Below are 16,385 nucleotides of genomic sequence, written 5' to 3' on the forward strand. Positions count from 1 at the left end.
AAGCAATTCTCCAAGAAAGAAATACAAATGATCAACAGGCACGTGAAAAAATGCTCTGTATCACTAATTATCAGAGAAATGCAAATCAAAACTACAATGAGGTAGCACCTCACACCAGTCAGAATGGCCATCATTCAAAAGTCCACAAATGACAAATGCTGGAGAGGCTGTGGAGAAAGGGGAACCCTCTTACGCTGCTGGTGGGAATGCAGTTTGGTGCAGCCACTGTGGAAAACAGTATGGAGATTCCTCAAAAAACTAGGGATAGACTTACCATATGACCTAGGAATCCCACTCCTGGGCATATATCCAGAAGGAACCCTACTTCAAAATGACACCTGCACCCCAATGTTCATAGCAGCACTATTTACAATAGCCAAGACATGGAGACAGCCTAAATGTCCATCAACGGATGACTGGATAAAGAAGATGTGGTATATGTATACAATGGAATATTATTCAGCCATAAAAAACTGACAACATAATGCCATTTGCAGCAACATGGATGCTCCTGGAGAATGTCATTCTAAGTGAAGTAAGCAAGAAAGAGAAAGAAAAATACCATATGAGATCACTCATATGTGAATCTAAAACAAACAAACAAAGCATAAATAAAAAACAGAAATAGACTCATAGACATAGAATACAAACTTGTGGTTGCCAAGAGGGTGGGGGGTGGGAAGGGATAGACTGGGATTTCAAAATTGTAGAATAGATAAACAGGATTATACTGTATAGCACAGGGAAATATATACAAGATCTTATGGTAGCTCACAGAGACAAAAATGTGACAATGAATATATATATGTTCATGTATAACTGAAAAATTGTGCTCTAAACTGGAATTTGACACAACATTGTAAAATGATTATAAATCATTAAAAAATGTTAAAAAAAAAGTCCAAAAAAATAGGTATAAATTGTGGCAGACCCATTTGATACATTTTATGTAACCACTTAACTAAATATTTGAAATGTTTTAAATAATAAAGGAATTGGACACAAAGCTATACATAGTATATAATCTCAACGATGTTAAAAAACACAAAAGACTAAAAGGAAAGAAACTAAACTATCAATAGAAATTATCTCTAGGATTTGAATAATAATTCCTATTTTTTCTTTGTATTTTCACTTTTTCTACAATATGCCTATGTTAACATCAGAAAATCAAATGATTTATTTTGGGTTAGTTTTTGCTTTTGTTTGCCAGTATAACTTAACTATAGTGGCTTGTAAATTGTTTTGATCTAAAAAATACATTTTATGTCACAATCCAGTAAACACCCACATATATAGTATATGTATATAACTGAAACCAAAGTTTTGCCAAAAACATCTACTCTAACACTGTGTTTTCTTGTTTTTAAGACTTTTTTTTTTTGAGCAGTTTTAGGTTTACAACAAAATTGACAGAAAGGTACAGAAATTTCCTGTATACCCCCTCTCCACACACATGAATAGTCATTATTTTTATTTACCAGAGTGGTACTTTTTTTTTTTAAACTAAGGATGAATGGACACTGACATATCATAATCACCAAAGTCCATAGTTCACCTTAGTTTGGACAAAAGTGTAATGACGTAGATCTCCATCATTACAATGTCACACCAAGTATTTTCACTGCTCTAAAAAACTTCTCTACTACAGAATGGCATATGAAATCCCTTTCTTTTTTCCCTTGAAAAGAGTTTCAAAGCCTTTATGTGTATAAGACCACTCAAGGCTCACCTGTGAATGGTCCAGACAGGCTATAGGTGGCAAATTTTCCCACTAAATACTATGGCTTTTCTTCTGACATTGAGCCCTTGTCCCACTGGTCCTGTCCAGCAGTCATGTGGAGGTGCAGGGGGACACCTGTAGGGTATTTGTTCATAGGAAGGCCCCGAGTTTTGTGCCCCTTGTAACAGTGAACCCAGATTCCTGTTGGGTCAAATGATTTCTTAGCAAAGAATACAGTGAATGAAATATGGAAAAATGTGGTTGGAATGATATAACCTCTTTACAGAAGAATATATATATTCTTATATAATTCATATATATCTATCTATCATTTTTTTCTTATCTACATAGCTCCTCTTAAACAGAAAAATCTTTGTCTAGAAACTCTGATAAATTAAAATTAAATAAATTAGTGTTTATGTGTGTTTAAACTATTTATCTCTTGGGTTACTTTTGCCATAAAACTAAGTTAGCTGATGGAAACTGGTACAAGTCTTGCATAAAGATTTCATTAGATAGGTTAGAGGATATAATGCAAGAGAAATGTTTTGTATAAAGAATACTTGGTAGAGAATCAGAGGACTTTGTTGGTTCTTTAGTGAGGTCACATAAATATCTTTGCCTAATTTACCTTTGATACAATCTTTTGCCCTGTAAGAGATTGGTACCTAGTTCAGGAAGGTCATGATATATTCACTTTGTAGCAGTTAATTTAAGGTGGCCAGGAAAAATCAAGAACCTAAACTAGTAAATGGAGATCTCTATTATTATTGACTTAAGGATAAACTTCGATCCCCAGGAAAAACTCACAGTCCAAAGTAACCCTCTGGCCATGTCCTTTTGGGGAGGACTGGAACAATGTCAGGGATCATTGTTCATGAAGTAGTAGATAGGAGTCCCTTCATATACTTCTAACCTTTACACTTTTATATTGTTTCAGTAAGAAATGACAATATCACACAGTAGCCAGGCACATTGGCGTCAGAATCCCTAGACCCAAATTTGCCAGTTTCTATTGTAGCCTTGGGCAAGCCATCTCTTGATTGTCTCATCTGCAAAATGAGAATAAGAATGGTCCAAAAAAGAAACAAAAATCATCTTAAGTGGACCAGAGGGAATTTAATTGATTATGTATGTGAGGGAGGACCTGAGAAGCCAAGAAGGATCAACTGAACAATCTAAATGTTAGCATTAGCAGGGAGCATCTACGAATGCTAGTCCAGAGGGCGCTCAGTTACTGAGGTCCAGGGTTGAGGTCACCTGGAGGAAGCTGCAATTATGGTGGAACTGGAGGCATGGAGGGGACTCCTTGGCTGGCGGAGACTCTGCCTGAGGCATACAGAGAGGAGGAAAAATACCCTGTCTTTCTCACCCTCTACTCCTGTAGCCAAACACAGCCAGAAAGAAGGCAGCTCACAGGGGAAACTGCATCAGCCCCTCTGTGATACAGAGAAAAGTAGGGGAAGGGCAACGAGTAGCCTTAAAATGGGAAGAAACGCCTACCTCAGAGAGTAGCTGTGAGGATTGCATTTGGTATTGTGTCTGCAGAACTTAGAAATGCATCTGGCATGTATGTGCCCAATAAACACTACCACTGTTATCATCCTCGGTGCCATTTGCAGAGTGACATCATCTCTTTGTGAATATACTTTACCTATGGTGCCAGGTGGTTATTTCCGGAGTAGCGTCCTCTTTTCTGGGCTCTGCCATGGACGGGTTGTTAGTCATTTCAGCATTTTCAGTGTCTGGGCAGCTGGAGGTGTTCTGTGTGGCTACTTCAGTCCCCTATTCCAATCCACCCTGTGCTGAGTTCAGGCAGAGTGACCAAACCTCACTCATAGACAATCAGAACTGAGCCATAGTCAGTTCCAAAGAATCCAGGCCCCTTTAAGAGTGTAATAAGCATTCATAATCCTCTGCAGAGATCCTTACAAATTAGCTTAAAAATGAATGATTTTCTCATCTATTTCATCTAATCCCTTTGGCTTGAGTTTAGCTGTGTCCTTCAAAACTGAAAGAATACATATTTATTTGTCTATTTTTGGTGTTTGCCGTACCTTGACTTTAAAATTAATGAATTTAAGGGAGTCGAAAGTTTGACAAGATGCCTTAACAGGCCCACCAGGAAGAATCATAAAGCTGCTTCCCTGAAGCACAGACATAAAAAAAAGTTCATCCAGATAAATTGCGAGGCTTTGCCAAAGTGTCCTCTTGAGTTGCTCTTTGTTTGAAAACATACTATTTATTGTAGGATTTTGCTAAGTCCTGGAAATTTCCTCTCCTGAGAGATTTTTATCAGTATGAAAAAAATAGCAGCTTTTCTAGGTTTTAAAGTATTGTTAGTCTTTTGCACATTGGCTTTTTAGTTATACTGATTCTCAGAAAGAACATTTATTGACCTCAAGGAGTTAAAGGCTGTCTGGTTTTCACCAGTGCTGTATTCTTCATGTTTAAGCCTGGGTCTCAAATAAGTGGTAATAAAGGCTAATAACAATTACCAGTTTTTGAATGCTTTCTCTGTGTCACTTACTGCTCACCTTGGGCTCCTTCTGTCATTTTATTGTGATGCTAGGACTTAAAACAACCTCACAAGACAGGTGTCCATTTTAAAGGTTAAGAAATGGTGGCTTAGAAATTACAAATCTCCAAATTCACATTGCCACGATGTCCGATTTACACTCTTAATCACTATGTGGTAATGTTAGCACATTAATGTGAATGTGAAACAATAAAGCAGAGATAGACAGGGAAAGGAATTAATGCAAAACCAAGTGCTTGAGTACCTCAGAATTATGGATTAGTAAAATGCCACAGCAGGAAATGGGCTTAAGGAACACCTAGTACAGCCTCCTCTTTTTACTGCCAAGTAAACTTACCTCCAGGAAAAGAAAGGCGCCTTTTGATCATGAAAGGAGACGAACCCCCAAGTATAAATTCTGACTTACTTCCTTTGCCTCCAGGAACACAGAGTTATGACCATATCCCATGCCATTCACAAGCAGAAGTGAACTTGACATTGGTCCTTTACTCTATCTCAAAGAAGCAAACACCTTTTTATGGGTTGAAAATGTATTGATTGCATTTACTTTGTGTGCTAGATTCAGGAAACAGGTATCTAAGGGAGAAGTTAAGACTTGTGGAATCTGTGAGTGGCTGCCTGTTGCCCTTTGCCTCTGAATTCACATTGATCAAACATTGGTGTGATGTTAAAAGCTGATGGGTCTGTATTTGGTCAGAGAGTTGTTAACTGTAACATACTAAATAGTCCCCACATTTTTCAAGCTGGTGCCTAGTTCTGAGTTTCACTCATCTTCATCTGTTGCTGCCCTTTTTTAGATTAGCTTTGGCCTTGGCTTTCTTTCTTTTAAAGGGATGGTGTTTTTTTCAAGGTAAGGCAATCGCAAGGCATCGGTTTTGCTTGAAAAGTGCTCTGTATGTGGGATTCTTCCCTCCATTTTAAGTGTTAACAAGGTGGCAAGAATGGAAGGTGCTGTGTTTTATATCTTTACATGCCCTTTGCTTTTGGTTCTCCTAAGAATCTTTCAGGAATTGTAACCCCGAAGTCCATATTTGAGTCACACACCTGGGGAGTGGTGGTGAGTGACTGATAGAGATGAGGCAGAGGGGAGAAGAAGTGTGTGTGTGATGAGAACACTGAACCTGGAGGAAATCACAGTGGCAGGAGCTCTTCTTTATCTTCCAGCTCCACCTCGGCACGGAGCATCCTTTAGAATCCAGCTGCAGTCACTTCTGGGATCACTGTGGTGAGAATGGGAAAGAGAAGGGCAGCAGGAGGGGCCCTGGGCTAGAGACAGGAGGCCTGGATGCCTGCTCGGCTCTGAAATATGCCCTGGGGTCGATCACTTCGCTACTTTAAGCCCAGTTTCCTCTCTGTAATATGATAGCAATTCAATGATCTTTGTAGCTCTAGAATTTTAGGATTTTTAGTGTTCTTTAAAGACTGATCTATGAGTTCAGCAGAAAACCAAAAATAAAATTCATTTTCCATTTAGCACAGTTTCAAGATGCTGTTTTGACTCACTAGATGGTCAGTCATAATGAAATGGGAGCCATCAGTTTTGCATTTCTTTTGGCCAGCATGGCACTTTATAGTGTACCTTGTGAGAATAAAACAGCTCCCAATAGAGTACTTCCACATTTACTTACTAACTGGCTGATAACAGAAGTACAGAATAAAAACCCGTGGAAGCACTTAAGACTGGAAAATATTCTCTCTTCTTTCTATTATATGCAAAAAGAACAAAGGCTGGTGGTGTGGGTTTATGCCCCTTTCTGAGGACAAATTCCTTGTCCATATTATCAGCATTTGTTTTTGCATGTAACTCGGTGTTCCAACTCCTCTCTGAATTTTGTTGTTTTTCTGTACTCCTTATCTGGAATATTCATAAAACTCTACTTAAATAGTCACCTTCATCTGCAGACTTTATTTGGTCAAAGCCTGAACTTGGCTGCAAATGAGGCTATCTTTGAGATACTTGTTTGCTTTTTTAAAACAATAATGTAACTGCTTTATGAAAGCAAGTAATGGGGCTGTGTTCTGTTCCCTTCCTCCTCAATCACTTTGGAAAGGCCATTATGATTGCCTGGAGAGGTGGGAGGATTAAAGCCTCCCCACGTGCTAGTCACGGCTGAAAGGAGAAACCATTGTGTGAGGGAACGTCTGAGGCTAGAGATAAAATTCCCATTAGAACCTCTTTGAGTATTTCTTCATTCAAATGGGGTGGGCGAGATTATCCTCTCCACAAACGTAATACCTTTCTTCCTGAGCCAAGTGAAATGCACTGTGTTTTTCCCCTAGATTAGGGGGAAAAAAAAAGGATGCTCTGTATCTTCTTTCCTTTAGTTTGTCAAACAACTAATAATTCAGACTCTTCCTCTTGTGTAGCTTATGCAATGTCAGAAAAGGCGCTGTAAGCAGGGATTCCCTGAGCATAGCACTGAGGGCCTGAAGCCCTGCCTGGCTTTCTTCAGGGAGATCACTGGCAGCCTCAGTGATGCTTTGTGCCAGCTCTTAGGCAGTTCCAAAGCCAGATGCACATTGAAATAATCTTTGGTGGTTTGGGCTGCTTTATAATCTGCTCTCTTGAGGTTTGGTTCAAGGCCTTTAGGGCAGGGATCTCCTGTGAGTTGAAATAAAAAGATCTACTTTGGAAGAGATTCCGTGCTGCCAAATGGAAGTGACACCTTTCCCACTGCACAGGCTGAGTTGCCTCAGAGCACATCCACACAGAAACAGACGTGTATTAGGCAGCTCGTGGTGAAGGGCCTGTGCTGAGCACAAGGGGTAATTGAAAAACAGATGACTATCATGAAATACCAACCTTCAAAAAGCATGTACCAAGTCAGAAAGAGAAGCCAAAGATGCACAAATAGTATCATTCAGTCTAAATGTGACGTCCTTTGTGTGAGAGATTGGTATCCGACCTACAGAAGTAGAGAAGAGGTTTTCTTCCTAGATGGAGGAATCAGGGTTAGAACTATCAGAGAAGCCAAATTTTAGAGGCTGTGGATACTAACTCTGCTCAAGAGAGTAGACTTACTTTGACAGGTGTCTTTTTTTTTTTTTTTTTTGGAATGCCCAGATTCAACCCCCTTCCAAGTTTGGGCAGTTGTCTGTCATGTACAACCACGGAGGAAGGCTGTTCTCTCTCTGCCTCTGACAACCAGATCTAGTCATGTGGCCCAGGCTCAGCCAGTAAGGTTCTTCTGCTGGGACTGATGCTGGGGCACGGGGGTCAATGTCAGGGGGCTATCAGAATTGACTCATTATGTCTTTGGAGATGCCCATTGATTTTCAGTGGCAACAGTAGCAGTATCCTAGTCATCATTCCTGCCATAGGGTGGTTCTTGTGATTCTGACTTCTTGGCATCCAAATGCCCTGGGTTTTTTGTGTGTGCCCATATTCTATATTTGGTGCTTTGGCCTTTCACTGATTCTGTGAGCCAGCATATCCTTCCAACAGAGTTCACTCTTCCTGCTTCAGCTGGCCAGTTAAATTCTATTACAATAAGCAAGAATTCTGACAGCCATTCTGACCTGAATGACAAGGGCTTCCATCATGTGTACTGACCCACCTGTTCAGCTTGCCTTCTGCTTCTCTTCCCTGGGTACTTGCTCTCCTGTATCTGGTTGTGTGACTCCCTACTTTGAAGGCTGAGCTCAAGCATTTTGAACTTTTCCTGAATTTATCAAAGAGTTTTGTGCTTGTTATTCCTCCATTTAGCACATCTCGTAATGCTCTGTTATACATTTTTTACATACATGTCTTTTTTTTCTATATTCTGTGTTCTACATTCTGTATTCTACATCCTATATTCTGTATTCTGTATTCTGTGTTCTGAATTCCATGTTGTAAAATCTGGGTTCTGAATTCTGTATTCTATATTCTATATTCTGTGTTCTACATTCTATATTCTGTATTCTGTATTCTATATTCTATATTCTGTGTTCTGAATTCCATGTTCTAAATTCTGGGTTCTGTATTCTGTATTCTATATTCTGTGTTTTACATTCTGTATTCTACATTCTATATTCTGAATTCTGTAACCTATATTCTATATTCTGTGTTCTGAATTCCATGTTCTAAATTCTGGGTTCTGTATTCTGTATTCTATATTCTACATTCTGTGTTCTACATTCTATATTCTACATTCTATATTCTGTACTCTGTACTCTATATTCTATATTCTGTGTTCTGAATTCCATGTTCTAAATTCTGGGTTCTGTATTCTGTATTCTGTATTCTATATCCTGTGTTCTACATTCTGTATTCTACATTCTATATTCTGTACTCTGAATTCTATATTCTATATTCTGTGTTCTGAATTCCATGTTCTAAATTCTGGGTTCTGTATTCTGTATTCTATATTCTATATTCTGTGTTCTACATTCTATATTCTGTATTCTGTATTCTATATTCTAAATTCTGTGTTCTGAATTCCATGTTCTAAATTCTGGGTTCAGTATTCTGTATTCTATATTCTGTGTTTTACATTCTGTATTCTACATTCTGTATTCTATATTCTATATTCTATATTCTGTGTTCTGAATTCCATGTTCTAAATTCTGGGTTCTGTATTCTGTATTCTATATTCTGTGTTCTACATTCTGTATTCTACATTCTATTTTCTGTACTCTGAATTCTATATTCTATATTCTATATTCTGTGTTCTGAATTCCATGTTCTAAATTCTGGGTTCTGTATTCTATATTCTATATTCTGGGTTCTGTATTCTATATTCTACATTCTATATTCTGTACTCTGTAAAAATTCATGTTTCTCTGTGAGTGAGTGATTTTTAAAAAAAATTTTTGGTAGGGATTCTATTCTCATCTTTGGATTCTCAGAGCCTGGTACAGATCTAGTTAATATTAGATGTTTGTTGCATGAATGAACAGGTCTGTTTGCAGAGAGGTGTTGGAATTGTGGGCTTAAAAATTTTAAAATATGGAATAGCTGTTGTAGGACATTTACTCTGGTGATACCTAGGGTGGAATAAAATGATGTGAAATGTGTATGAGGTCCACTTGAGGCTGAGTAGTATTCATTTACTTTCCACTTTTTAAAGCCAGGTTCATTTAGATGTTGTTTACTTACAGGAAAATTTACTTTTTGTATCATACAATTCAATAGAAATTTTGACAAATGTATACAGTCATGTTAACACCACCAGAATCAAGATACTAGAACCCAAAATTCTTTTGTGCCCCTTTGTAGCCAATATTTCTTCCCATTTCCAGCTCCTGGAAATGACTGATCTATGAATGTATATTTTAAGCAATTAGCATAGTTCCACAATTTTCTAGAACAATGTTTTATGCCCTTGGAAGGAGAAAGTAATTGGACAGTAGATCTTTACCTAGGTATAGAGTTGCCAGAATTAGCAAATTAAAATAGCCTGTACTTTTGGTAAAAATTATTCATTGTTTAGGTGGAACTCTAAGTTACTGGGCATTTTGTATTTTATCTGGAAGCTGTGTGTTGGATGGGTATGGCCACTGGGGGAGCTGTTAAAAGTTGAGGTGAAGTGTGAAACTAGCAGACAGAGGAGGGAATAAAAAGAAGGATGAGGCAAGGAAAACAGGTCATGGATCATCAGCAACATCGACCCCCCATGAAGACACTTTGGGACAACCTAGAAGGGGATAAGAGAATGAGATTTTTGTATGAAACAAGACATTCCCTTGTTTGTACACGAATGATATATTCAAGACAGCTTTGAAGACCAAAGTCCTTGGTGTTTCAGTTTGTAAACCAGGGTAAGATTCTATCAAGGCAGCTGGCTGCCAAGCTGTGCTGCGGAGGAGTGCAACTCAGGAAGTCATTAGGCACTGAAATAGGTGAAATACGTTCTTCAGAAAGGGTGAAGCATACGTGAGATTTCTACCCTTAAGAAAATGAGCTTTTCCTGAGTCATCAAAGAGAATTTAGTACTTGCTATTTCTCAGGATGACCATGGAGCAAAAACATGTTTAGAGTAAAATATTCTCCTGATTCAAGTCGATAATAATCAAAATGACTAGCCTCTGTTTATTTTTCCATTGTTGGAACAGAAGGGCTCGCAAACAAAGCCAAAGAAAGACACTTTCAAGTAGGTTCATCTTACTCCCCATGAAGGAATAAACTATTTTAAAACACTTTTGGCAAAACCATTGTTTATACTACAGATGAGGCTTGGCTTTCTGTTTTAAAGGAAGCTTGGCAGTTACTTGGAAACAAGTTGTTGGTGTTTGTTCTGGGTGGTAGCACCTCGGTCTGCATGTCTTCATTCTCTTCCCAGCTCTCCAAAGCTAGGCTGCCCTGCCTGGCCGTCTCCAGCCTCAGAGTCCTCCCTGAGTGCCTATGCTGCTGAGTTTATTGTTGCTAAAGGGATAATAATTAAAAATGATTTAACGTGGCAGTGCTATTAGTTAATGATTTCCAAATAGCATTATTGGGTCCTGGGTTTGAAGAAGATGGAAATGATAAGGAACATAGAAGAGAGGTGATTTGAGGTAGGAATCTTTGATTTCTCATTGCATAAAGGTGATTATCTTTTCTACTCCTGGTCTCAGGACAGGCCCTTAGTGTGTCCTGCTGTAGAAGCTGGGACCAGAAGTATCCTCCGAGGTCATCTTGTTCAGTGGTTTTCAAACTCGTATTTGGTTGTAAATGGAATCCATTTTTTAAATTGTACAGAATGCACAGATGTAAAGCAGGCAGAAGCAGAATAGCTCTGACAGAAACAGGGGTAGGGCGTCCAGAGTCCCATGAATTCCTCCTTTTCCCTCTCCGCTTATTGGAGAAGTGTCGGAATCGCTGGTGGTGTGGGAAGCAGGGTAAGTCACACCCGTCTGTAAGAGAACTGGGTCCCTCTTCTTCAGAGTTCTTTCCATGCCCTCAGCCCAGTTGGCTCAGCAGCTCCCCGGGGCACTGGCATGTGCCTCCTAAGCAGGAATCCACATGGGGCAGAGATCAAGATTCCACAAATGGGGACCAAGAGGACATGTGGACATGTCTGGTATAAGCCTGGTGGCAGGGTTTGACAAAGAGTCAGAGCGGGAGATGATTCCTAAATCTTGATGCTTAGAGACATTATCCTGTGGCTGTTGAAATACCTGTAATAAATGGTGCCTAAGGTCTGTAATGTGACTTACAATAACTCTTTTATCCACCCCCGCGCCCTACAGCCTGAGAAGATGAGCAAGTGAATGTTATTAGCTTCTAAAATGGGAAGTTGATAATTATTAGGTGGGTCCACTGGGAGCTGGGGTGGGTTGTTACCAGGTCAGAAGCAGTTATGAATAGGGCACTATTATTAGTCCACTGGGCTTGGATATGAGGTGTCAGACTTTGCCTTTTCATGATGGATACAGGGCATGCTGACATATAACCAAGACATTAAGGTCAAATTGGCACTCTGAAATAGCTGAAATGCATTCTCTGGAAAGGGTGAAGTATACATTTGGACAACAGGAAAATTCAAAGTGATCTTGCCATCAGTTCACACTTGGGGAAGAAAAGGCACACAGACAAACCCTTCCCGGGAAGGAAGGACTGCATGTAGTTACAGCAGCAAAGGCTGTGTGTCAGTTGATGGTGTGAGTGTGAGTCAGTGACTTGGACAGCGACTGGAAGGGCAGCATAGAAAGTTAGGAGGAAGTTTTATCTGGACTTGATATTGGCCCATTCTGTATTTCCATATGTTCTCTCTCTTCTCTCCTCCCCTTCCTAGTTCTCTTCTCCATCATAAGTTATTGGTTCCAGCAAGACAATTCACAGCACATTATGATCTTGCCTCCTTCGGTTCCTTTGATAGACATGCTCTTCACCTTCCAGTCTAACAGGGCTTCTCTGCCTGGAGGGTGAAGATAGAATTCAGGGCATCAATGAAACTAGACGGGGGAAAATTATATTGTTATTACTGTCAATACGCACTGAAATTTAACATTTTCTTCAATTATCGATGTAGGCCATAAACTAGGAGTATTAGAAATATCTGTGGTTTTGTTCACAGAAATCAGAGTATTTCATGTCACACTACAGTTATAGGTATCTCTTTTTATAATTTGTGCTCATCAGTTGAAATTATGGTAGTTTATTTGGCCAGCTACTAGATCTTGTAAGTTAATGTGTTCATAAAGAATATTATTATCTCACAAATTTCACAAAAAGAAATAATTTAAATATATAGTTTTTTCTACTATATTGAAACACACAGGTTCTTAAAAATCACCCTGCCATGCAAAATCACACCATAAAAACCACAGAGTTCATGGGAAACATGGAGTTCAGGGCACAACATTCAAAAACCTTAACTACACATTAAAGGAAAGATAGGAACCTAATAAAAATGGTAGCTCAGTCATGTACAGTTATATATCAAATGGTTAAGAAGTACATACATTTGTAAGTACTAGAATAAATATGGTACCACACCTTGAGAAGGACCTCTGTGTGCTTGTAGAAGTGGGCGAGGCTTGTGAATTATTGTGCGGTGGGGTTATTTAAACTCGATGGAAAGTTGTAACACCAGGTGTGGATGGGTGCATCTGGCAAAGCACCTGGTGCAAAGGAAGCCGGTGGAAGTTTGGGACGTGCATGTCTGTGGTTTGTGGACTTGTACTGCTGGGTTCACTGGGTGCCAATTTTGCATTCGCCTAGTGTTTCTTGTGAAAGAAATGGTGCATAAGCAAACATGAAATCTGTGTTATGCCCAAATTGTTCCCTAATAAATCAGTTACACTGGAACAAATTCATGTTTTCAGAACAAGTGGTATCCCAGAAATGGCTACAATTGATTTCCTCTGTGATCCGAGTATTTTATTTCAAATATATTCAAAAATTGTGAGAAGGTCTTAGACTTCAGGCTCACAAACGGTCCGTCTCACACAAAAGATCAGGAATCCCTGTTCTGACAGACCCTTTTCCTTCCCCCAGCTCCAATACCTGCAACTTCTCGGCTGAGTCCCTTCCATCCCTATGTTGTTACCCTCTCCCCCAGCCCCTGCCCATCCACAGTCATTTCTCCCACCTTAGTGCTTGTTGGCACTTGTTTAAACCACTCATATCAGAACTTAATTGCAGTCTGTTTTATATTGTTATTTATACTTTTTATGTTCTTTTCCTTCATAACTATATTCTGAGTTTCTTAAAGATGGAGACCATAAGCTTTCTGTTCTTTTCATTCCTTTTAGTGTTTTAGAAATTTATTGTATACGTTCTCATTGAATGAGTTACCAAAATACTAGTATTCAGTCTGGGAAAGTAGGAACTGAAATAATCAGTGGTTCAGTATTGTTCATTCTTGGTGAGAGCAGAGTGGATGGGACCAGAGCAAGACCACCTTGTCTTCTAAGTGCTCAGGAGAGAAGCAAACAGATGAGAAAACAAACAACATTCATTGTGCTGAGAATATATAGAATTCCTGGCAAGGGTTTTGACTGTTTAGAAGGGCTTCTGGGAGAGACCGAGGGACTTTCCTTTTTATCTAGAGTAGCCTCTCTTTTGTTTGTTTGGTTGAAAACACTGGTGTGGTTAAAGGTAGCAGAGATGGAGGAGATGCTTTTGGCATTTTAGGTTTTTAAATAACGCTTTGCTCAAGTCACACATTAGTAAGTCAGCCAGAGTTGGAACCCATACTTGGGATCTTTTGAGCCTCCACCTAGGCTTGTTCAGTGTCTGTATGTTAGGGTGACAAGATTTGGAGCTGAAACTAAGAAGGAGCCCACACTGCAGCAAGAGCCTCTTCCAGACCCACTGTGCTAGTTTTGAACTAAGACATTTTCTGTCTGCAGCCATATGCAGTGTGAACGGGCCACAGACGGACATCAGATGAGTGGGCGAAATAACGTTTGGTGGGAAATGATGACAGTTCTATGCCATTAGTCCTTGGAGCCCCAGGTGCACTTATTCATCCTTTATATACTTTAAGCTTTCAGCCTTGGGGTTATTTCAGCAGGTTAGCATCTGTGTTTTAGAGACAAGCCCCACAGTGAATCAGCAAGGAGAACGAGTCATACGTGGAACTGGGAGAGGGGATGAGAGGATCCTTACTGAGAGATCATTGCGATGATGCAACCAAGGTCGTGACTTTCCATCTTTCCTTTTGTCCATCCAGCAAGCTGACCTTACTTCCCTGGCCCCGAACCATCCTCGGCTTGGGCAGAGTGTACCATGTTTATACACGCCCCTGGAACATCACAACCCTGTACCCGGAGTACCCTGACACAGACCACGAGTTAGAATTTCTGGGCTCATAATATCCTACCCCTTGACTTTTGTGTTGGGGATTTTTACTCTTCTCCTTTTGTTTAATGAATCATGTCTCCTTGACGGAGTGAGGATCCTTTTGTTTAAGTGAGTCAAGGCTGTATCTATATATGGCCACTGAATTGACTGTTTAAAACATTGCTGTTGTTATGATTTGAATAAATAATTTTGGACAGTTATGTGCCTATAAAGAGCTAATAATTTATCAGCCTTTGGAGGATACCAATTTTTTCTTGCAATTTTCTGGGTATCATTTCTCAGACTTAGATTTCAAAAACTTTTCCCACCTTTAAAATTATACAAAGTGTTATACAAAGTATGATTTAACAGCAGCTGAAGGATTTATTTAAATCCACATACTAACCAACAACAATCATAGTGAACACAGTTTAGGTAAGGTTTTATTTTATTTTTTTTAATCCAGAGAATATTAGGGGATATACAGAACAATGAGCAAGCACTTCAAGACCTTGGACTTGTTAGAGATTCAGAGTGAGTTTCAAACAAGGAAAGGAATGCATACCAGCAGCATTCCTATAAAATAGCCATAGGAGTAGGGTAGCTTACAGAGGCAGACTGTTGTAGAAACACAGCTAGTGAAATAGTCTGGTGGAGAGACTGTTTCTTAAACATTCTTATCATCCTAGAGCATTTACTTCCAAATCATACTGGCCTTAGACTTGGGCAAGAGGGCCCCCTGCCTGGCCCAGTCTGTTAGAGGACCCCAGCTGAGCCCTCCTCTGGCCACACCATTCCTGCTGAGCAAAGATTCTGCAGGGACAGGGCATCACGTCTTTCTCTTTTATAGACCGTGGTCAGGGCATCTGAATGCTGGAATTTCCTGCTCAGATGGTCCAAAGCTAAGACACAGATGTGTCCTTCAGAGGGCAGGTTGGATTTTGTACAAGGGGTGACCAAAAAGAGCTGTTTGCAGGGGCAAGGGGTATGAATAACCGCCAAACCAGCACCCGCACATGTGCTTGTAAATCCCAGTAAGGAAGCAAGTTGGTGCAAAGAGGAGGAGGGTGGGCTAGAGCAGGGGTGGGAATGGGGGTCGGTTCCAGCTCTTTCTGAACCACTACATCCCAGTGTAGAACCTTTCCCAGGTCTCATTCAGTCCTGCAGAACTTGTCAGGGAAATGTTTTTTAACTCGCATTATGGGAATGAGGTTGTGGAGGGTTAGGTAACTAACCCAAGGCCACTCTATTAGTGAGAAGTTCAATCAAGATTTAAACCTCAGGTGATTGGGCTCCAAAGTGCCTCTTTCCACTTTGTTAGGTTGCCTGTTAACAGCATCTTGGCTTTTACACCTTCCCAGCTCTCCCCACACCTTGGAACATAGTGATATGCAATAAATATTTGCAGAGTAACTAAGGTACTAGAACAAAATATTTGTTTACCTTTACTATTAATGGGATATAGAGTATAATTCTGGCGTAAGTCAGAAATTCCATGTAAAATGTGCTGATGGGGACATTTCACTCCTGATCTATCTATGCTATTAAGTGTGTTGACCTTACCTAGATCCTGTGACTGGACAACTTACTGGGCTCACCTCTCCATCAGTCAGCCCAGTAAACTGCTGCAGATTTTCCGACTAGCATGGATTCAATGTCCAGAAAGAGGCTTTTATTCATAGAAAATAGTAACACCAAGTATGTTGCTGTCCTTTTCTTTCTTTCCTTACAATGACACGAAACTCTGGGTGTTAAGGTGATGGAAGAGCGGTTGTTGGATTGCCTGCCTCTCATGGATCAGTGGGCATTGTCCCCCCATTGGTGAGACCTCGTTCTTGGCTTTCCTGGGCAGTGGTTATTCACCTGTGCTGCTCCCTCCTGGAACATTCAGCTGTGCTGTCCCTCGGCTCTGTCTTGCCTGGTGCTCCCTC

At 40.0% G+C, this 16,385-nt stretch overlaps 1 protein-coding gene and 1 pseudogene across 6 annotated transcripts in view; one reads left to right on the plus strand and one right to left on the minus strand.

Annotated features, from left to right (window-relative positions):
• LOC140695678 (endogenous retrovirus group K member 7 Gag polyprotein-like) overlaps positions 1–16,385 on the plus strand; it is a 448,384-nt gene that overhangs the window by 152,804 nt on the left and 279,195 nt on the right. The gene's annotated exons all lie outside the window — the stretch shown is intronic.
• On the minus strand, positions 1,857–2,002 carry LOC116280135 (small nucleolar RNA SNORA11; annotated as a pseudogene).

This window comes from Vicugna pacos, chromosome 3 (assembly GCF_048564905.1).
Source record: "Vicugna pacos chromosome 3, VicPac4, whole genome shotgun sequence".
NCBI lineage: Eukaryota > Metazoa > Chordata > Mammalia > Artiodactyla > Camelidae > Vicugna > Vicugna pacos.